This window comes from Bos taurus, chromosome 3 (assembly GCF_002263795.3).
Source record: "Bos taurus isolate L1 Dominette 01449 registration number 42190680 breed Hereford chromosome 3, ARS-UCD2.0, whole genome shotgun sequence".
In the NCBI taxonomy this organism is placed as follows: domain Eukaryota; kingdom Metazoa; phylum Chordata; class Mammalia; order Artiodactyla; family Bovidae; genus Bos; species Bos taurus.
The window spans coordinates 6,037,525-6,059,949 of NC_037330.1; positions in this window are offsets into that span (position 1 = coordinate 6,037,525).

Sequence of the window (22,425 nt, forward strand, 5' to 3'; positions counted from 1 at the left end):
AGCCCCTTGGACAGCAAGGAGATCAAACCAATCAATCCTAAAGGAAATCAACTCTGCATATACATTGGAAGGTTTGATGCTGAAGCTGAAACTCCAATATTTTGGTCACCTGATGCGAAGAGCTGATTCATTAGAAAAGACCCTGATGCTGGAAAAGACTGAGGGCAGGAGGAAAAGCGGGCAACAGAGGATGAGATGGTTAGATGGCATCACCTAACTAACCATGAGTTTGAGCAAACTCTGGGAGATGGTGAAGGACAGGAAAGCTTGGTGTGCTGCAGTTCTTGGGGTTGCAGAGTCAGACATGACGTAGCAGCTGAACAACAACAACAACCTTTTGCTATATCCTAATATGCTATATCCTAATCAATATCATTGATCTGGTGTCTCTTGATATGAGAAATAATTATATTCATGAGGGATTTTTTTATGACCTAACCACCTCCCTAAAGTCTCATCTCCAAATACCATCACATTGAGGATTAAGGCTTCAAGATACAAATTTTGGGGGCACACAGAATTATAACAGGCTATAATGTCCTTGTGAACAGTTTAGGTAAGAAAAAAGAACTGTGTCAAGAATTCAAAGATCTCTGAGTGGTTAGGGAGAGTAACTCCAAGCATATACATGATAATTTTATGCAGTGACAAAATTGTAAGTTGAATTTATTGGTAAATAGTTACTCTTTAGAGTTTAATAATATAGGCCTCCTATTTTATTGCTTTATTTGAGATTATGTCCCCTTTTCCAGTTAGACTTGACAGAGTCAAATATGTCAAAATAAGTGGCTCATTCTCTCAATTCATTAAGGGGAAAAGAAAGGTCATTCTAGGGAAGTAAAGCAGTCAAGTCAGTTTTGTATGCATGAAGATTGGAGCTTAAATAACATTTTTTATCTTCTACATATAGTTATCCCTCTGTATCCAGTGGGGATTCTTTTCAGGACCACCCGTGGACGCCAAAATTTATCGATGTTCAAGTTATAAAAAATGGCATAGTATTTGCCTCGAACCCATGCAGATTCCTCCATATACTTTAAATCATCTCTATATTAATTATAATACCTTAAACAATGTAAATTCAACATGTACATGAATATTAAATATTTGTAAATACAACATAAGTGCTGTGTAAATAGTTGACCATACAAGGCAAATTCAAATTTTACTCTTTGGGACTGGAAACACTTATCTATCTCCAAATATTTTTGATCCATAGTTGACTGAATCCATAGATGCAGAGTCCACTGATTCAGAGGGCTGACCATGATAGTTCAGAAAGAGCATCAAGGTGGTCCAGTGGTTAAGAAACCTGCCTTGCAGTGCAGAGGATACAGGTTTGATTCCTGGTCAGGGAAGTGAGATCCCACATGCCACAGTGTACTGCAGCTACTGAGCCGGGCGCTGCACGGAAGATGTTGCATGCCTCAGCGAAATTTCTGTGCGCCACCACTGAGACCCCATGCAGCCAAACAGAAACAGTGATGTGGTTCTTAGAAAAAGAAGAAAGAAAGAAACATGAAACAGAAGTCAATGGTAGATGGGAAGTCAGAAAACTGTGAGGCTGTATTCCATTTTTTTTTTTTTTTTACAAATAACTGTGATTCTGGCATTTAAAAATCTTCAGTTATCTTTTTTCTCTTATATTAAATGGAATTAATAGTAACATAATCGTTGTATGGTAGGGCTTCACAGGTGGTGCTTGTGGTAAGGAATCTGCCTGCCAATGCAAGAGAGGCAAGTTGAGGTTTCCATCAGGAAGATCCCCTGGTGTAGGAAATGGCATCCTGCTCCGGTATTCTTGCCTGGAAAATTCCATGGACAGAGGAGCCTGGCGGGCTACAGTCGAAGCGGCTCGCAAAGAGTCTAAGTGAGCAGCTGGACAAGAGAGTTGTATGCTATTCTATGCTATGCTAAGTCGCTTCAGTCATGTCTGACTCTGTGCGACCCCAGAGACAGCAGCCCACCAGGCTCCCCCGTCCCTGGGATTCTCCAGGCAAGAACACTGGAGTGGGTTGCCATTTCCTTCTCCAATGCATGAAAGTGAAAAGTGAAAGTGAAGTCGCTCAGTCATGTCCAACTCTTCTCGACCCCATGGATTGCAGCCTAACAGGCTCCTCCATCCATGGGACTTTCCAAGCAAGAGTACTGGAGTGGGGTGCCATTGCCTTCTCCAAAGAGTGTATGCTATTCTTCTAATGATAAAATGAGAAAGTTACTATGTAACCAAAATTAACAAACATGTCTCCAGGCCCTGTAGCTCTAGGGTGCATATAAATAAAGTAATATTAATATTAATGACCCAAATTTACTTGCCTTGAGGTCCCAAACTGATTCAGGACAATATAGCTCCAACCCAAGTCAAGGAATCTTACTCTCATGAATCCTCAGGAATAAGTTTACTTATCTTTTTCTGTCCTCAGCTCATTCTTACTGTCTGCACTTGTGTGGGATCCCTCACTATTGCCTTGACTGCTAGTTTCCCATGCTTTCAACATTACAAACCCTTCATGTGCTTGAAAACTCAGTCCCCTTTAGTTTTCATGGTATTCTGAGAAACATGCCAAGTTCTTTGGAGCGGTGAGTAATTGTTTTTCCCATATCTGCATCACATTGCTGCCTGGGCCCCAATAGTACTTTGTGGGCCTCAAATTTCAGTGTTCTTCATAAAGACAGCCTTTTAGTGCTTTTCCTAGTCCTTTATCTCTAATAGGTGTCAGGTCCTTTTTCTGGGCCTGTTAGAAATACACAGCGTATTTTAATTTCCTCAGGCATGGAGCACACAAAGTTCACTTCAAAAGTCCCTTATTCCAAATATATCGAGATATGCAGGTAGATACTTGGATATTTTCATTCCCAAATGTGTACAAAACAGGGAGCTCAGCTTGGTACTCTCTGATGACCTAAAGGGATGAGGTGAGGGTAAGTGGGAAGGAGGCTCAGGAGGGATGGGATACATGTATGCTTAATGCCAAAATCACTGCAGATGGTGATTGCAGCCATGAAATTAAAAGATGCTTACTCCTTGGAAGGAAAGTTATGATCGACCTAGACAGCATATTAAAAAGCAGAGACATTACTTTGTCAACAAAGGTCCATCTAGTCAAGGCTATGGTTTTTCCAGTGGTCATGTATGAATGTGAGTTGGACTGTAAAGAAAGTTGAGTGTCGAAGAATTGATGCTTTTGAACTGTGGTGTTGGAGAAGACTCTTGAGAGTACCTTGGACTGCAAGGAGATCCAACCAGTCCATCCTAAAGGAGATCAGTCCTGGGTGTTCATTGGAAGGACTGATGTTGAAGCTGAAACTCCAATACTTTGGCCACCTTATGTGACGAGCTGACTCATTTGAAAAGACCCTGATGCTGGGAAAGGTTGAAGGCGGGAGGAGAAGGGGATGACAGAGGATGGATGGCATCACTGACTCAATGGACATGGGTTTGAGTGGACTCCAGGAGTTGGTGATGGACAGGGAGTCCTGGCGTGTTGTGGTTCATGGGATCGCAAAGAGTCGGACACGACTGAACGACTGAACTGAACTGAACGCTTATTCATGTTGTTGCACAGCAGAAACTAACACAATGGTATAAAGCAATTATCCTCCAATTTCAAACGTTTGAACAAAGGAAAAAAGACAGCCAAATTAATTTCTAGGGTAAGTTTGGATGTGACTCTGTCACATGATAGACATTGTTGATATGAAATATGTGAAGTCTTTGAATGGACAGAGAACCTTCTTGGATTATCCCTACCAGAACAGACTAATCCTGTAGTGCTTTTTTTTCTTACATCCCTCTAGCCCTGATATTTTGAAAAGATATATATATATATATATATATATATGTATATGTATTATCCAGACTGAAGGCAACTGGCGGCAAGGATTGGACTCCTTGATCTAATATACCACTATGCTGAGCATAGAACTTGAATAGATACAAACACAATGAGCGAACTTAGATACCCTTCTCCAGTACTAGCCCAATTTCATAGTAACCCTTTCCCACATACAACCACAAGGATACACACACATAACTATTTCCTAGACTTTAAATAATCCCAGAAACTGTAGTAACACCATACATTTGTATAGAACTTTAAAAATCATTTAGTTTCCAAGAGTAATTTATCTCTATGTCATCTTTTGGTTCTCTCCAGAGATACATTTCTTTTCCTTCATCCCTTTTAGAACTGCAGGAGATGCTCCAGAGTACAAAGAACAGAGTTCTGGAAGTCTGGAGACTCTGGTCCTAGTCACAAATCTTTTGCTACTAATGTATGTGACTTTCTTCTATCAATGAAAACACACCTGAAATTTGTTTCATCATATATGGATAATATAGCAGACACAGAAATGATTGTCATGAAGGAAGAAGTTGACACTCACAGTTTCTTACAAACAGGATGCATAGCACACCATGCTGTGCCACATGGGGAAATTCCCAGTTTTGGCAGCAGGCAGAGGGAGGTTCCCAGTTTGGGGGGAGGCAAATTAAAAGGCCTTAGAAGATTGTACAGCCCAGGGCCTTTATTGGGGTTCTCACAGGGAGGAAGTATTGGAGTTCCAGCTTCAGCATCAGTCCTTCCAATGAATATTCGGGACCAATTTCCTTTAGGATTGACTGATTTGATCTCCTTACAGCCCAAGGGATTTGAAACTCCAATACTTTGGCCACCTGATGCGAAGAGCTGACTCATTGGAAAAGACCCTGATGTTGGGAAAGATTGAAGGCTGAAGGAGAAGGGGATGACAGAGGATGAGATGGTTGGATGGCATCACTGACTCTATGGATATGAGTTTGAGTAAACTCCAGGAGTTGGTGATGGACAGGGAGGCCTGGCATGCTCCAGTCCATGGGGTTACAAAGAGTCGGACATGACTGAGTGAACTGAAGTGAACTGACAGGAAGGAATGAGTGAGGCAGCATAAACATGTGAATTAAGTTTAGGATTGGGTAGTTCAAATAATTTCAGAGAGCTTGTACTAGAAAGGTGGTTTCTAGTTGTCCTGTACCACAGAGTTATTTAAGATAGAGAGAATCTTGGTGTGAGAGGGTTTGATAAAGGAGAGATTTGGAATTGGGGGCTCTGGGTTTGTTGGTTTGTGTATCAAAAGCATACACACAGGGGAGCCATATGCTCTCTCTAAGAATTAGCTAGCCCTAGGAGAGGCAATGACTCCAATATCAAGGCTTCAATTGCAAGAGCATCAAAAATATAGAAAATAAAGTCAATGCAGACATTATTTGAGTTGCTTCAACTCTCAGACCTTAGTTTCCTTGTCTGTAAAATGAAAGTATTGAATAAAGTGGCCTTGATATCTCGCTAACATTCTCTGACTATGAGGGAAAAAAAAAATCCCTTGGCTCTGCATAAGGTAGTTCAAGCTCCTTCTTATGCTAGTTCAGTTCAAACTGTGGCTATGGTTCAAACTATAACAACTATAGTTCAAACTGTGGCTCTATCTCATGCAGAAGGTATTGTTTGTGTTTCAATAACTGTACTTTTAGAAAAGAAAATAAGCCTAATAACTCTAGCACTGAAACATTTTGTGTCTCATTTACACATTGTTTTCCTTAATAGGAGCTGAGCAGATAAAATTTTGAGTTATCTAGTAAAACCATGAAACCTTAGGTGTTAGACAAACCTCATTCAAATTTACTAGAACAGTGAGGACCAGTTGAATCAGATAAGGTATAGTTCAGTTCAGTTGTTCAGTCACGTCTGACTCTTTGTGACCCCATGGACCACAGCATGCCATGCCTCCCTGTCCATCACCAACTCCCGGAGTTCACCCAAACCCATGTCCATTGAGTCGGTGATGGCATCCAACCATCTCATCCTCTGTCATCCCCTTCTCCTCCTGCCCTCAATCTTTCCCAACATCAGGGTCTTTTCAAATGAGTCAGCTCTTCACATAAGGTGGCCAAAGTATTGGAGTTTCAGCTTCAACATCAGCCCTACCAATGAACACCCAGGACTGATCTCCTTTAGGATGGACTGGTTGGATCTCCTTGAAGTCCAAGGGACTCTCAAGAGTCTTCTCCAACACCACAGTTCAAAAGCATCAATTCTTTGACACTCAGCTTTCTTTATAGTCCAACTCTCACATTCATACATGACCACTGGAAAAACCATAGCCTTGACTAGATGGAGCTTTGTTGACAAAGTAATATCTCTGCTTTTCAATATGCTGTCTAGGTTGGTTGTAACTTTCCTTCCAAGGAGTAAGCATCTTTTAATTTCATGGCTGCAATCACCATCAGCAGTGATTTTAGAGCCCAGAAAAATAAAGTCAGCCACTGTTTCCACTGTTTCCCCATCTATTTGCCATGAAGTGATGGGACTGGATGCCGTGATCTTAGTTTTCCGAATGTTGAGCTTTAAGCCAACTTTTTCACTCTCCTCTTTCACTTTCATCAAGAGGCTCTTTAGTTCTTCTTCACTTTCTGCCATAAGAGTGGTGTCATCTGCATATCTGAGGTATTGATATTTCTCCCAGCAATCTTGATCCATCTCATTCTCTGTCATCCCCTTTTCTTCCCACCCTCAATCTTTCCCAGCATCAGGGTCTTTTCAAATGAGTCAGCTCTTCACATCAAGTGGCCAAAGTATTGGAGTTTCAGCTTCAACATCAGTCCTTCCAAAGAACACTCAGGACTGATCTACTTTAGGATGGACTGGTTGGATCTCCTTGCAGTCCAAGGGACTCTCAAGAGTCTTCTCCAACACCACAGTTCAAAAGCATCAACTCTTCAGTGCTCAGCTTTCTTTATAGTCCAACTCTTACATACATACATGACTACTGGAAAAACCATAGCCTTGACTATATGTGCCTTTGTTGACAAAGTAATGTCTCTGCTTTTTAATATGCTGTCTAGGTTGGTCATACCTTTTCTTCCAAGAAGCAAGCTTCTTTTAATTTCATAGCTGCAGTCACCATCTCCAGTGATTTTGGAGCCCAAAAAATGAAGTCTGACACTGTTTCCACTGTTTCCCCATCTATTTCCCATGAAGTGATGGGACCAGATGCCATGATCTTCGTTTTCTGAATATTGAGCTTTAAGCCAACTTTTTTAACTCTCCTCTTTCACTTTCATCAAGAGGCTTTTGAGTTCCTCTTCACTTTCTGCCATAAGGGTGGTGTCATCTGCATATCTGAGGTTATTGATATTTCTCCCGGCAATCTTCATTGCAGCTTGTGCTTCTTTCAGCCCAGCGTTTCTCATGATATACTCTGCATAGAAGTTAAATAAGCAGGGTGACAATATCCAGCCTTGATGTACTCCTTTTCCTATTTGGAACCTGTCTGTTGTTCCATGTCCAGTTCTAACTGTTGCTTCCTGACCTGCATATAGGTTTCTCAAGGGGCAGGTCAGGTGGTCTGGTATTCCCATCTCTTTCAGAATTATCCACAGTTGATTGTGATCCACACAGTCAAAGGCTTTGGCATAGTCAATAAAACAGTAATAGATGTTTTTCTGGAACTCTCTTGCTTTTTCCATAATCCAGCGGATGTTGGCAATTTGATCTCTGATTCCTCTGCCTTTTCTAAACCAGTTTGAACATCTGGAAGTTCATAGTTCACGTATTGCTGAAGCCTGGCTTGGAGAATTTTGAGCATTACTCTACTAGTGTGTGAGATGCGTGCAATTGTGCGGTAGTCTGAGCATTCTTTGGAATTGCCTTTGTTTTGGATTGGAATGAAAACTGACCTTTTCCAGTCCTGTGGCCACTGCTGAGTTTTCCAAATTTGCTGGCATATTGAGTGCAGCACTTTCATAGCATCATCCTTCAGGATTTGGAATAGCTCAACTGGAATTCCATCACCTCCACTAGCTTTGTTCATAGTGAGGCTTTCTAAGGCCCCCTTGACTTCACATTCCAGGATGTCTGGCTCTAGCTGAGTGATCACACCATCATGATTATCTTGGTCATGAAGATCTTTTTTGTACAGTTCTTCTGTGTATTCTTGCCACCTCTCCTTAATATCTTCTGCTTCTGTTAGGTCCATACCATTTCTGTCCTTTACTTACAAAAATTACCATGTATCTTAGACTGTTCAAGTTGGCATGACAAAATACCAAAATACCACTATACTGTTGCCTTACACAACAGACAGTTATTTTCTTAAGAGTTCTGAAAGTTGCTAAGTCCACAGTCGAGGTGCTGGTCAATTCAGTTTTTGATGAGAGATCTCTTCCTGGCTTATAGGTGGCTATGTTCTGTGTCCTGAGAGACAGAAAGAGAAAAAGACAGAGAGAGACTCAGAGACAGAGCTCTGTAGGGTCTCTTTTTACAAGGGCACTAATCTCATTATGAGGGTTCTACCCTCCTGACTTTATCTAACCTAATTACCTCCCAAAGGCCCCACCTTCAAATACTAACACATCGGGGATTAGGGTTCAACATATGATCTTTATGGGAAAACAAACATTTATTTCATAACACCATGTGAATGGCACTTCCCAAAATCATAAAGTGCATAATTTTTATAACTGTTGCCTCTTTCTTTCTCTGGAGCATCTTTCAACTTTATTTTTTTACTTTATCTTTTTATTCTACTCATTTTCCCAGGCCCACTTAAGGTTCCAACTCCTCCACTTATTTCTTTAAAAATACTTAAGAACTAGATATTTTCTGGAAACTGTAGTAGGTATTGGAAATATACCAACAAATGAGGTATGTCCCTGCTTTCTCTTACCTTGCAGTCAATTAAATGAGAGAAATGCTAAATATAATAAAGTGTCAAAGATACAGAGATATAAATCTGTAATGTGTGTGTGTATACTCAGTTGTGTCTGACTCTGCAACTCCATGGACTGTAGCCCACCAGGCTCCTCTGTCCATGGGGTTTTTCAGGCAAGAATACTGGAGTGGGTTGCCATTTCCTACTCCAGGGGATCTTCCTAACCCAGAGATCGACTCTTGTGTCTCCTGCATTGTCAGGTGGATTCTTTACTGCACCACCTAGAAAGCCCTAGACAAAAAAAATTAGTTGTACAAAAGAGAAAAAGATTCATTCTACCAAAAGGAAATGAGAAAGCTGTGGTATGTCAAGAGTAGAGTAAGAATTCACAGAGAGTTTTAAGCTGAATTTTCAAGAATGAATGACTTCTCTGGTGGCTCAGATGGTAAAGCGTCTGCCTACAATGCAGGAGACCCGGGTTCGATCCCTGAGTTGGGAAGATCTCCTGGAGAAGGAAATGGCAACTCACTCCAGTATTCTTGCCTGGAAAATCCCATGGACGGAGGAACCTGGTAGGCTATAGTCCATGGGGTCGCAAGGAGTTGGATACGATGGACTTCACTTTAACTTTTCACTTTCAAGAATGAATAAGCATTTGTTAGGCAGAGTTGACAGGTGTGAACATTAAATATTGAGGCAAAGTGTGGAGATAAATCACTGAAAGCTCATTATCACCTTCTGAAGAGTTTGAACTTTAGCCTGTAAAAGGCACCACTTAAGAAAACCACTGTGCTTTAGAAACATCATTGGTGATTTGAGAGATGCAAGTCCATAGTGAGACAGAGAAGTGACAACTGTAAGAATAAAAACAGATGATAAGATGATGATGGCAGTGAGATGGATGTGGAAATGAATACAAGAAATATTAAATAAGGAATAGCCATACAATTTAATGGGTAAATAAATGTGAGAGGATCAATGAAAGGGAGGAGACTATTGTGACTGCAAGTTTCTGAGTCCCAGTTAAATGACTGCATCTTCCCATAAGTTTAATTGCAAAAGTAAGGATACATATAGGATGACGATAGAAAGGAAACAAGGTTTAAGGAGAATATGTTTTAAAAATTATTGTTTAAGAAACTTAATCGTGTTCACGTCTTACCTTAAAGAAGTTAAAAAAAGAGAAAAGACAACAAATGCGGGATAGAAAAGGATTATGAAAGTATAAGCTCCATCCATTATAGGAACAGGTGATAAGAGGTAGAAAACATGAAGAAAATAGCACTGAACTGGAGAAGAAAAACCTCTTCCTTTGTTATAGAAGCAGAAATAGCTAGGGTGAATATACACTGAAATAAGCTGCAGTTTTGTAAGGTCAGAGGTAAGATGGTAAGGGAGTTAGTGTCTTATAGCTTCATTTTTTTCCCTGTATAAATCTGCTGAAATTGCAAGAAAGGGAGTAAAGATCTAAGAAGTGTAAAGAAAGCATGAACTAGCTTCTGTGAGGGACAGAAGAGAGAGCTGCTGCTACTGCTGTTAAGTCGCTTCAGTCGTGTCCAACTCTGTGCGACCTCATAGACAGCAGCCCATCAGCCTCCCCCATCCCTGGGATTCTCCAGGCAAGAACACTGGAGTGGGTTGCCATTTCCTTCTCCAATGCATGAAAGTGAAAAGTGAAAGTGAAGTCACTCAGTCGTGTCCGACTCCTAGCGACCCCATGGACTGCAGCCTACCAGGCTCCTCCATCCATGGGATTTTCCAGGCAAGAGTACTGGAGTGGGGTGCCATTGCCTTCTCCGGAAGAGAGAGCAGAGACAGGTAAAAAATTTGTCACACAATACAGGGGTTACCACTGAGATGGAGAACACACATTTCTAGTGGTAACAATACACACAGATATGTAATAGCCTTTTGTAATGCTTAACAGTTCAAGTGTATGAGTGATAAAAGCACATGTCTGGGTTTATCCATGGCTATGAATTGACAGGATATATCAAGGGTTAAGAGTCTGTGGATACTGAAGTGCTGGTGAGAGTGGTTTGAGAAACTCACTAGAGATCTAGATCAAATTGGACAAGAAGAGAAACCTTAAAGGAAATGATGAATTGAGAACAAAAAGGAAAAATGCAAAGAACAAAGTCTCACGAAAGTTGAAGAATAGGTTGACAGAGGGGAATATAATGGCTATAAGGATAGAACTGGATAGTCAGATCTTAGAAAACTAGAATTTAACAGTCCAGAGATAGTACATTCCAAGGTCCTGCTTCAATCTTGTGCTTGGGTTATTGAATTGGAAGAAGAATTTAGGGATCAAGGAGTTTAAGACTAAGTTGTTGCATGGGCAGTTATATTCATGATGCAATCATAGGTGATCTTGGCAGAAGTTGGGCCAAAATGAAAATGGTGAGTCATACCAGAATGCTTAATGGTGAGAGGTGTGGGGTGTAACATAGAATAAATAATGAACAAGTAATCTGTTATTCAACTCAACGTTTACAACATATTACTCACAGATATTATTTTACTTAAACAAGCTATGATACAGACATGACTATTTGTCTCATTTTGTAGAGAAATATAGATTTAAGTTGGAACCCCTCAAACAAAAACCACTCAGCCAGTAAGTGACAAAGCTAGAATTCAAGCCCACATTTTTTGGTTTCACAGCTTTTTTTCCTTTCCAGGATAACATGCTATCTTAACTAGCATAAAATTTTACCTCTCCAAGCACACATTTCACAGAGGAACTCTAAAGGTATAATGCCTTAATCTAAACAAAAAACACTCAAATATATAATTTAAAGCCCACTGGTTTAAGTAAAAGATGGTTTCCCAGAAGCTTCTGGTTGAAGAGAAGAATGTTTCTCCTAGTTTTTAACAAGGAAATAAAAACTCTCATGTACACACGTGAAGCATAGATGCCCCCCTTAGATGCTTGAGTTCATGGGTGGAACTGACCCCTCTGCTGCTGCTGCTGCTGCTGCTGCTGCTAAGTCACTTCAGTCGTGTCCGACTCTGTGCAACACCATAGACGACTGACCCCTCCAACACACCGCAAAAGCTGCTTGGCGGTGAACTCACCTCGATTACATCTTCCCTGTAGCTCAGATGCCAAAGAATCTGCTTGCAATGCAGGAGACCTGGTTTTGATCCCTGGGTTGGGAAGATCCCCTGGAGAAGGGAATGGCAATCCACTCCAGTATTCTTGCCTGGAGAATCCCATGGACAGAGGAGTGGCGGGGTCACAAAGAGTGACTAACTGAGTGACTAACACTACTACTGCTACACCTTTAAAATGTCAGATGAAGTGGTCAGGAACTGAGGAATGGAGCAGCCAGGCTATTTAAAGAATTTCTGCTTCAAAACAGCAATGTAAAAAAGTGGATATCTCAGATCTCATTGTTTGCCTCTCTCTGCTGCTACTGCTGCTGCTAAGTCACTTCAGTCGTGTCTGACTCTGTGCAACCCCATAGACAGCAGCCCATCAGGCTCCCCCATCCCTGGGATTCTCCAGGCAAGAACACTGGAGTGGGTTGCCATTTCCTTCTCCAATGCGTGAAAGTGAAAAGTGAAAGTGAAGTCGCTCAGTCATGTCCAACTCTTCGAGACCCCATGGACTGCAGCCTACCAGGTCCTCCGTCCATGGGATTTTCCAGGCAAGAGAACTGGAGTAGGGTGCCATCACCTTCTCCATTGCCTTTCTCTAATGACTCATTTCCTCTCAAAGATAAAAGTGCTGATAATTACTTAAACAAAATGTTTTTTAAATGCGCAACTTTCTGGGAGCAATAATTACATTTCTTACTTTTAGACAACATTATGATCGTTTATTTCTTCTGTTTGACTCACCATGACTATTAAGGTAGGAAATTAAAAATGAAAAAAAGAACTAATTCCTCTTTCATAGTTTCCTTTGATTTTTGCACCCAGGGTTTATTCATGAAGGAATGAGATCTTGGGGAGTCCTTCGTGCTCCTTGCCTACCCAATAATAATGCCTAGAATATGACTGGCACTCATGATAGGATAATTGACTTACAGTTAGCCCAATAACTAGCTCAGGAGATTGTTCATCAGGAGAAAAAACATAATGACAAGGGGAGAGAGAAATACCCAAAACCATTTTTAAAGAGGTTAGAAAGGAAGAACTGAATTCAAGAATCTGAAGAAGCAATCTCTTCCTAGACTGTAGACTGAATATTTGGAGGACTCAAGAAAGGCCCCTATTTTAGGAAAATGCCTAGGGGCAGACTGGTGTGAATTTGAATTGAGTGAGCCTGCAGATGGCAAGATAAAAGAAAATCGAAATGTTATTATAGAAATGTTAAGCAAAGCTATTTTCAGTTGAGACTTTATGGAAAAGGCTTGAGCTATAAAATCCAGGTAATGAAATCCCTGAAGTTTTTACCACACAAGATGTGGGTGTGAGTGGGTGGTGGGAGACAAGCTGAACTGAGAGGTGAGTTGCATAGAATGCCACCTAGACCACTTTGTGAAACTAAGTCCTTCTTCCCAGCAAAGAATTCACCCCTACTCAAGAAGGCACAGGAATTGCCAGACTATGAAGATGTCTAGGGTGAGAAAGAACTTTGATGTTGGTAGCAGTGATGGAAAAAGGCTGAACAATCAGTGTGACTCAGAGAGAGGGCTTCTTCTAGGTACAGTGGGCCCAGTCATTGAGAACCTGAATAAAGAGGCAGGGGAGTCTCTAATCAAAGGGGGATGGGAATATCTCACACAGTAGAGGATGCAGAAAGTGATGGTGATGTCAGCATAGATCGGTATGTTTGCCATCTGAGGATCATGCCCTCCCAGTCCAGCCCCATGATGTCTGCAGCACAGAAACAACTACTTGACAATAAGGAAAGAATCCCAGCAAATTAGCCCTACATAAAGCCATTTAAATAGACAACATCTTAGACTTTCCAGAAACATGGCGTCTAAGACCAAGAATAGACACCGATGGCATGCCATCCCTCCATAAATCATCCCTCCATAAATCCTATTTCTAAAATAACTACTAAAAAATTGACACTAATTTATGTTCTGAGGAGGAATAAATACCTTGTGAGGAGAAGCCAATCTACTTGAGTAAAACCTAATTAACCCCAGAGTTCTTACCTTCTTTTGCCAGAATGCAGTTTGGCTTCTCAATTCCAGTGTTAATCACGTCGGCCAGTTTGGCTACTGATCCATAATCTATAGACATTAGCAGAATGGCCCAGTACCTCTCTTCTTTGGCATAGTCCCAGAAGGTGGTCTGAGTGCTTTGGTGCCTTCAAGAGCAGAAAATGGACCCAGTTTTGTAGACAGGGCCTAGGAAAGGTGACAAAACCTCAGAGAGGGTGTGAATACACAGAGGTCAAAAGATAGTCATTAAGAGATGACTGAAAAACAAGACAAGAATTGCTGTGCATTTACACACAATAAAAAAGGAACAGAGAGAGCTCCAGTCCTGGAGGAGCTGCAGAGAGAGGACCAGAGGTCATCATGATGATGAGGTGCATAGAAAATGAGGTCCAGACAGCATCCTTACCTTTGGGACTTGGCCCTTCAAGCTCTTAGACACAAACTGGGAAAGGATAGGAAACACATAAAGTTTCTACTACACAAGCAAAATAGAGGCTTGAAATCCAGTTTAGGTTGAGTTATTAAGCACAAAACCTAAATTTACTTCATATATGAATTCGAGGCCTCAATTTACAATAGATAAACTGCCCTTATGCTAGTTGGCTACTTCATGCATTTATGTCTTGGGTTCCCAATCAGGTGCACCAATATGCACCTTGAGCATTATATTTCCTTGAGCATTTTAATGGCCACTCAATCTGAGTTTCCTGGACTGCTTAGTTCCTGGGAGTACATCTTTGAACAAAACTGGGGATGTTCCTGGATTCATGGAGTTCACAGTCTTATGCAAGAAGTGGACAATATTCTGAAGATCCCCAGAAGGATGTATGATCCATTCCATTCAAGGATTCAAAATCACAGAAGTTTTTCTGGTCTGAGCTCAAAACCAGGCTGCTTCATCTCTTCTGTCCTCAGATGTTCTGCTTCTGATGATATGAAAATTAATGAAGCATATAAACATTAAAAATGGCAACAATAGTCTGTTAATAGGTGAAAGTGTACCACATATTATGTAAGAGAATTAAGGCACATATTAAATACTATGTATTAAGTTAAGGAATATTTCTAAAGCAGAAAATAAAACAATCTGTATAGCCTGGGAAAAAAAGAGATGACTAGTATTCAAATGAACAACATATGAATATGACATTTAAGCTGTGATAAGTGAAGTGAAAATTATAGATCAGGGCAAGAGAGGTATCAAGAATATTCACTAGTTTGGAATCCATTACATTTGCCCAGTGAAACTGTTAAACTGAATAGACTGGAACTCATGCTTTTTGGAGCACTGACAATAATTTGGAATGTTAACATTTTCTCAAGAAAGTCAAAATACACAAATGAAAGAAGCAAATATTTATATACAATACACAAATAAACCAACCAAAGGCCTTATTCATAAGAAAAGGGGAAATGACAGTAAAAAAATCACATGAAGACAAGAACAAATATATTTTTCCTAATTTACATTCAAGGGATAGTGAACACGGGGATATATCAGGGGAGATTGGCAGCCTGGAAAGGGTGCAGAAGCCTCGAGCCCTCTCCTCATACCTTGCCCTCTGTATCCCTTCCATCTGGTTCTAGAACTTATAGGGACAGAAGACAGATGCCCTAGACTCTAAGGACAAAGTGTGTCTTTAATTTTTTCATGGGCAATCATTCATCTCTCACTGACTGAGTCCAAGACAGGTTGGAAAACAGAAAAAGGGGTAGGTTCAGGATGGCAGAATAGAAGGACTTGTGCTCATCTTATCCTTTGAAAGCACCAAAATCACAATTAACTCTTGAACAACCATCTACAGGAGGATGCTGACACCCCCTAAAGATACCTTATGTATAAAGGACAAAGGAGAAACCTCAGCAAGATGGTGAAATTGCTCAGTCGTGTCTAACTCTTTGCAACCCCATGGACAGTAGCCTACCAGGCTCCTTCATCCATGGGATTTTCCAGGAAAGAATACTGGAATGGCAAGAATACATTTCCTTTTCCAGGAGATCTTCCCCACCCAGGGATTGAACCCAGGTCTCCTGCATTGTAGGCATACACTTTACTGTCTGAGCCACCAGGGAAATCCTAGGGTGTAATTACGATAAAATGAAATCCCATACCTGCCGGGCTGGCAACCCACAACTGGAGAACAGTAATACAAAGAAATTCTCACACTGCTGTGAAGGTTCTAGGCACCACATCAGGCTTCCCAGTCTGGGGACTCAACAGAGGGACTGGGAATCTCCAGGGAATCTGACTTAGAAGTCCAGAGGATTTGATTGTAGAACTTTCACAGGCCTGGGGGAAACAGAGACTCCACTCTTGGAAGGTACAAACAAAACTGTTTGTTTGTGCATGCCAGGGCCCAGGAGAAAGGAGCAGCGACTCCACAGGACACTAAGCCAAATCTGCCTGCGAGTGTCTGGGGGTCTCCTGCAGAGGTGTGGGTTCTCAGTGGCTTGCCCTGGGGACGGCAGCAGTCCTGGGAGGTGCCCTTTGGAAAGCCCTCTTGGAGGTCACCTAGAGCCAGGGCTGGGTCACCTTAGGCCAAACAACAAACAGGGAAGGAACAGAGCCCCACCCATCAGTAGACAATTGGATTAAAGTTTTTCTGAGCACCACCCTGTCCACCAGAGTAAGATTCAGTTTTCCCCACTGCCAGTCCCTCCCATCAGGAAGCTTACACAAGCCTTTCATCCTCATCTGCAAGAGGGCACACTGAAGAAGCAAGAAAAATTACAGTCTACAGCCTCCAGAATGAAAACCACAATCACAAAAGCTAATCAGAATGAAAAGGAATAGGATTATGTCCCAGGTGAAGGAATAAGATAAATCCCCTGAAAAATAACTAAGTGAAGTGGATGTAGGCAAACTTTCAGAAAACTAATTCAGAATAATGATAGTGAAGATAATCCAAGATGTTAGAAAAAGAATGGAGAAGATACAAGAAATGTTTACCAAAGACCTAAAAGAACTAATTTAAATTAAAATATCCTTGATTTCAAAAGTTGTGAAGTGTTATGGCATCATGAAAAAAAAATCAGAGGCTTTGGATCTGAATTCCTGTTTCAGTTATATTACCCCAGGCAAATTGCTTAACTTTTTCTTAACTTATTTTTTTTCAGTCTTCATATAACATAAAAGCAGATTAGTAATTCCAAACTCACTGATTTGCTGTTGGGAAGATTATATTTAGTAAATTATAATTTAAAAGAATCATGATAATGTTATGGTAAAATATTATGATACTGTAAGCACCCAATAAATGACAATTATTTAAAAAAAAAAAAAAAAAAAAAAACCTCTCTTGCTCCCTTCCTTGTAGGCTCTCATAGATAGGTGTGGATGACATATAGGAGTGAGAATGGAAATAATGTACACTGGTAATATGTCATTGCTTTATGAGCAGAATGGAACACAAGGATATTTTGAAGCAACCAGAGGATGACTTCAGAGTTCTGTTTTGGAATTTGCACTTAACCTCCATTCTCCAGCATTCATTTAGGTGTCTTCCTTTCCTGGCAGAGGATACTGTCATTCTATTACCCTGAGTATCAGTGCTCAGGGCTCCTCCCCCAAGTAAGACCCTGCCTACCTCTGCTGACCACTCCAAATCTGCTGATTCCATGTCCATGTTCCCTCTCCCTTTCTAGCCTATAATTCTATGAATGATGAAGAACTTCTGCAATCCCCATGATTCACACAGTAATAACTCCCACTGGCTTTTAGGAGTCAAGTATCACATGCCCTTCCTTGTCTCCATCTGTATCAATGTTCTTTCATCATACTCGTGGTTCCCTCCATCATAATTACTTGCTGCACTCTATTGCAATCATCTGTTTATAGCTCTCTCTCTCCTCAAGGGCTGTAAGCACTTTAAGGCTGAAACAGTTTTTGTTTATCTTTTTTGCCACAGTGCTGGATATAAACCGGTAGTTCAGCTTCATTTCAGCCAATGAAGGAATAATCCATCATCATTATTTAATATGCATGTAACACTTTGACTCCATGCCGAGCATGATGTTAATGATTTTATATGTAGTAAAATGTACATTTTAGTATTCTCCTTCTGAAGATAAGGCTGTGAGTTTGGGTTAAATAACTCAAAGTTTGAGCACCTAGAAGAGAAACATATTGGGTCAAACCAGAGGGAGGGCCAGTGGAGAAAGATTTAGCAGATGAGGACTTTTAGCTTTCCTAAATCTCATGTAAATATAGCTACATTTTTCTGCCTCTATGTAAAATGGGTTTGGGCTTTAGGATTTCAAATGTCACTGTAGAAAGACAAAGAAACAGAAGGAGAAAGGACTTTGCTATTATTATGTGTGTGTGCATGCTCAGTCATGTCCTGCCAGGCTCCTCTGTCCTCGGAATTCTCCAGCCAAGAACACTGGAGTGGGTTGCCATTTCCTCTTGCAAGGAATCTTCCCCACCTAGGGCTTGAACCCATGTCTTCTGTCTCCTGCATTGGCAAGCAGATTCTTTATCACTGTGCCACCTGGGAAGCCCTTTCCATTATAAAGCCATCTCTATTTACTCCATCTTTCCTAAAGTCTCCGACCTGTTCACAACTAACTCTATAAAAGGCATTAATTTGTCAAGTTATTTTTTGGGGGCCATCTGACCATTTTTCCTGAAGCTGAGAATTTCCCGGATGAATATCCTGAGAAACTAGTTGGGTTTTTTTCCCTAATAACATTCAAAAGCATTAATTAATTCTTCTATGAACAGATTCAAACCACAAAGTTGTAAACAACATTGGAAGAAGTCAAGCTGGCTACCAGCATAAATATTTCCCTCAATATGGACTGCAAGTGGCTTGCATTTCAGTTCTGCAGAAAGAGCCAGGACTGGTGGGAATGCACTAACGAGGGACTAGCAATCCCAGTCTATGTATCTCCCTAGGGAGGACTGTCCTTTAAGGTGCCATAAGGATCAGTTAATGAGGCCAGCCTAAGGTCTTGGGTCATGTCTGAAAGAGGAAATAACAAAATCTTTGTGGGAAAATTATGTGAAGATGAAAATAGCCTGAATATACAAGTATTATCTAGTACCCTAGGGAGGTTATATGTGTAGCTTGAAAAATAAAAAGGGGGTGGGATGGGGTAGAGGAGAGAGGGGCAATGGAAAGAGAACCAGATTAGGAGCTTAGTCACAACTGTGTTAGCATATTCCCATGCATGTGTTGCTCTCTTTCTCTGGACCTCAGTTTCCTTCTGGATGTGTCACTTTCTGTGAGATACTTTCTAGTGCTAAAATTCTATAGTGCTGTTTTCAAGAGCAGAAAAATAGGAGAGCAATGTTTTGCCATTTAATGGCAGGCTGGGAGTTTAAAGATCTCCCACCTCACATTTACCAGTTGCATACCTCAGAGAGAACAAAACTCATGCTGTTAGATCCCCAAAGGGAATTCTAGATTTAAATAAAACCTGACTAAGAAGCCTTTTCTCCTCTTACAGTCCCAGACAACAAATCCCCTTCCTGGGCGTTTCCCACTCACCCAGGCAGAATTCTTCCTTTTTGCTTTCAATAACCCCCAATCAGTATTGCCAAAAAACACATCACATTATTTCATAACTATTTCTTTGGTTGTCTAATCTGTACTAGAATGGACTAGAAAAGATTTGATGAAAAGAATTGTGTCTTAATCACTTCAGTGTTCTCAGGATCCATGGTAGTATCTGGCCCATGCAAGTGTCAGCTGCTCAGCCGTGTCCAACTCTTTGCCACCCCATAGACTGCAGCCCACCAGGCTCCTCTGTCCATGGGATTCTCCAGGCAAGAATACTGGAGTGGATTGCCATTCTCTTCTCCAGGAGATATTTTTGATCCAAGGGTTGAACCTGGGTCTCTTGCATTGCAGGCAGATTCTTTATGGTCTGAGCCTCCAGAGAAGCCCATTTGGCCCATAGTAGGACTTCAAAAGAAGAGTAAGTGCTGCATAGGAGAATGCATGAGTGATTGTGTTGGGAAAAAAAAAAGAGCACAGGAAAAAGGGAAAGATGGCTGGCAACAATACCTTCCAAATCCTTTCAAATCTGATATTGTTAAACTTTTATTGATCTAATTAACCAGTTAGTTTTCTAAATATCAACATGATTTTGGGATGACATTCTTTCCCATCAACCCTGTCTGTTTCCTTCAACTTTGATGTACCTATTTCTTGCATTTACACTTCTGCCTCTCCCTCCTCTCAGTACTCAGTTCAGTCACTCAGTCGTGTCTGACTCTTGGCGACCCCATGGACTGCAGCATACCATGCTTCCCTGTCCATCACTAACTCCCAGAGTTTACTCAAACTCTTGTCCATTGAGTTGGTGATGCCATACAACCATCTCATCCTCTGTTGTCCTCTTCTCCTCCTGCCTTCAGTCTTTTCCAGCATCAGGGTCTTTTCAAATGAAGTCAGCTCTTTGCATCAGGTGGCCAAAGGACTGGAGTTTCAGCTCCCTCCTCTAGCACCAGGATATCAGCATTGCTTAGACTGACAGTTACTTTCCTCTTCTTTTCCCTCCATACATGGACAATATTCTTTGTTCCCCTGTCTTAGGATGACAAATTGAGCAAAAAACATCTTTTGAAACTGATTTCCAAATTGCTTAGGTGATGTACTCTTTGTGTGAAGTTCCTTTTAAGCAAAGATGCTGTTGCAATTAATTATAACAATCTTAATGATACTACTTTTATTGGATGGATGTGTATCTGCCTTCATGGTTAGTTAATCATCATCCTAGTCTTTTCATCAATTTCCTCTTCCTCCTCTCTCTTTCCTGATAGCTCCATTTACCTTTAGAAAAGATGGTTTCATTCTGTCCTAATTTTTTCCTGGTCACTGATTTTCAATGTTGATTTATATTAGAAACAAAACATCAGAGAACCAGTGTGTAGATTATCTTGACAAGGGAAATTTGTAGAAGTGGAGGCTTGCTTCAACACTCTGATTCTAGAAGAAACAGAGTGAAAACATTAGAGCTCTATTACAAAAGTGCTCCAGAAAATGGGCTCACCCCAGAGCAATCCAAGGGCACATTTAAACACACTCAATGCTCAAATTGTCCCTTTTAAAGAGTTTCCAAGTAGAATTATATAATAAGCTCATTACAGATGAGATTCACATTTGCAATCAGCTTGTATATTACTTTAGTTTAGAATTATAAAAGTTTTTTTTAATTTTTATTATTATTATTATTATTTTTTACCTTACAATATTGTATTGGTTTTGCCAAACATCCACATGCATCCACCACGGGTGTACACACGTTCCCCATCCTGAACCCCCCTCCCACCTCCCTCCCAATACCATCCCTCCAGGTCATCCCAGTGCACCAGCCCCAAGCTTCCTGTATCCTGCATTGAACCTGGACTTAACTTTGCTCTAGCCCTTTTACTTTTGCAGATGAAGAAACTCAGACCCAGAATGGTGTGGCTTATTTAAAGTTTCACAGACAGTGACAAATCTACGATGAGAATCCTCATCTAGTGTTTCTCTTTTAGCAATCTGAAGTCTTTTCCCAATCAGCTTTCATGGAGACAAAACTTTCCACCTTTAAAATCACTTCTTACTTGTTTTAAGTTTGCCTCTAGAAAGCCCCTGACAGAGTACAATATGTACGTGGGAACATGGTGCATTCTCATAGCACTCACTGCCATTAATTCAGTTTCAGTTTTCTGATTAGCTCCTGGCCCTTTCAGAAAGTAGGACCCTGGAAGAATTGGGGGCATCATGTGACAGGTATACTTGAAAGCTAGAGGTGGAAGTAAGGAATGGCTGAAACAGCATTTCTAAATATTCTTTTGCAGATACTTATAATCTTAAGATGTTAATTATGGGCAAAGATGGTAATCATGGTAAAATCAATTGAGAAACAGTGAAATCAGTTCAGTTCAGTAGCTCAGTCATGTCTGACTCTTTGCGACCCCATGAATCACAGCACGCTGGGCCTCCCTGTCCATCACCAACTCCCGGAGTTCACTCAGACTCACGTCCATCGAGTCAGTGATGCCATCCAGCCATCTCATCCTCTGTCGTCCCCTTCTCCTCCTGCCCCCAATTCCTCCCAGCATCAGAGTCTTTTCCAATGAGTCAACTCTTCGCATGAGGTGGCCAAAGTACTGGAGTTTCAGCTTTTGCATGATTCCTTCCAAAGAAATCCCAGGGCTGATCTCCTTCAGAATGGACTGGTTGGATCTCCTTGCAGTCCAAGAGACTCTCAAGAGTCTTCTCCAACACCACAGTTCAAAAGCATCAATTCTTCGGCGCTCAGCCTTCTTCACAGTCCAACTCTCACATCCATACATGACCACAGGAAAAACCATAGCCTTGACTAGACCAACCTTTGTTGGCAAAGTAATGTCTCTGCTTTTCAATATGCTATCTAGGTTGGACATAACTTTCCTTCCAAGGAGTAAGCATCTTTTAATTTCATGGCTTCAGTCACCATCTGCAGTGATTTTGGAGCCCAGAAAAATAAAGTCTGACACTGTTTCCACTGTTTCCCCATCTATTTCCCATGAAGTGATGGGACCAGATGCCATAATCTTTGTTTTCTGAATGTTGAGCTTTAAGCCAACTTTTTCACTCTCCACTTTCACTTTCATCAAGAGGCTTTTGAGTTC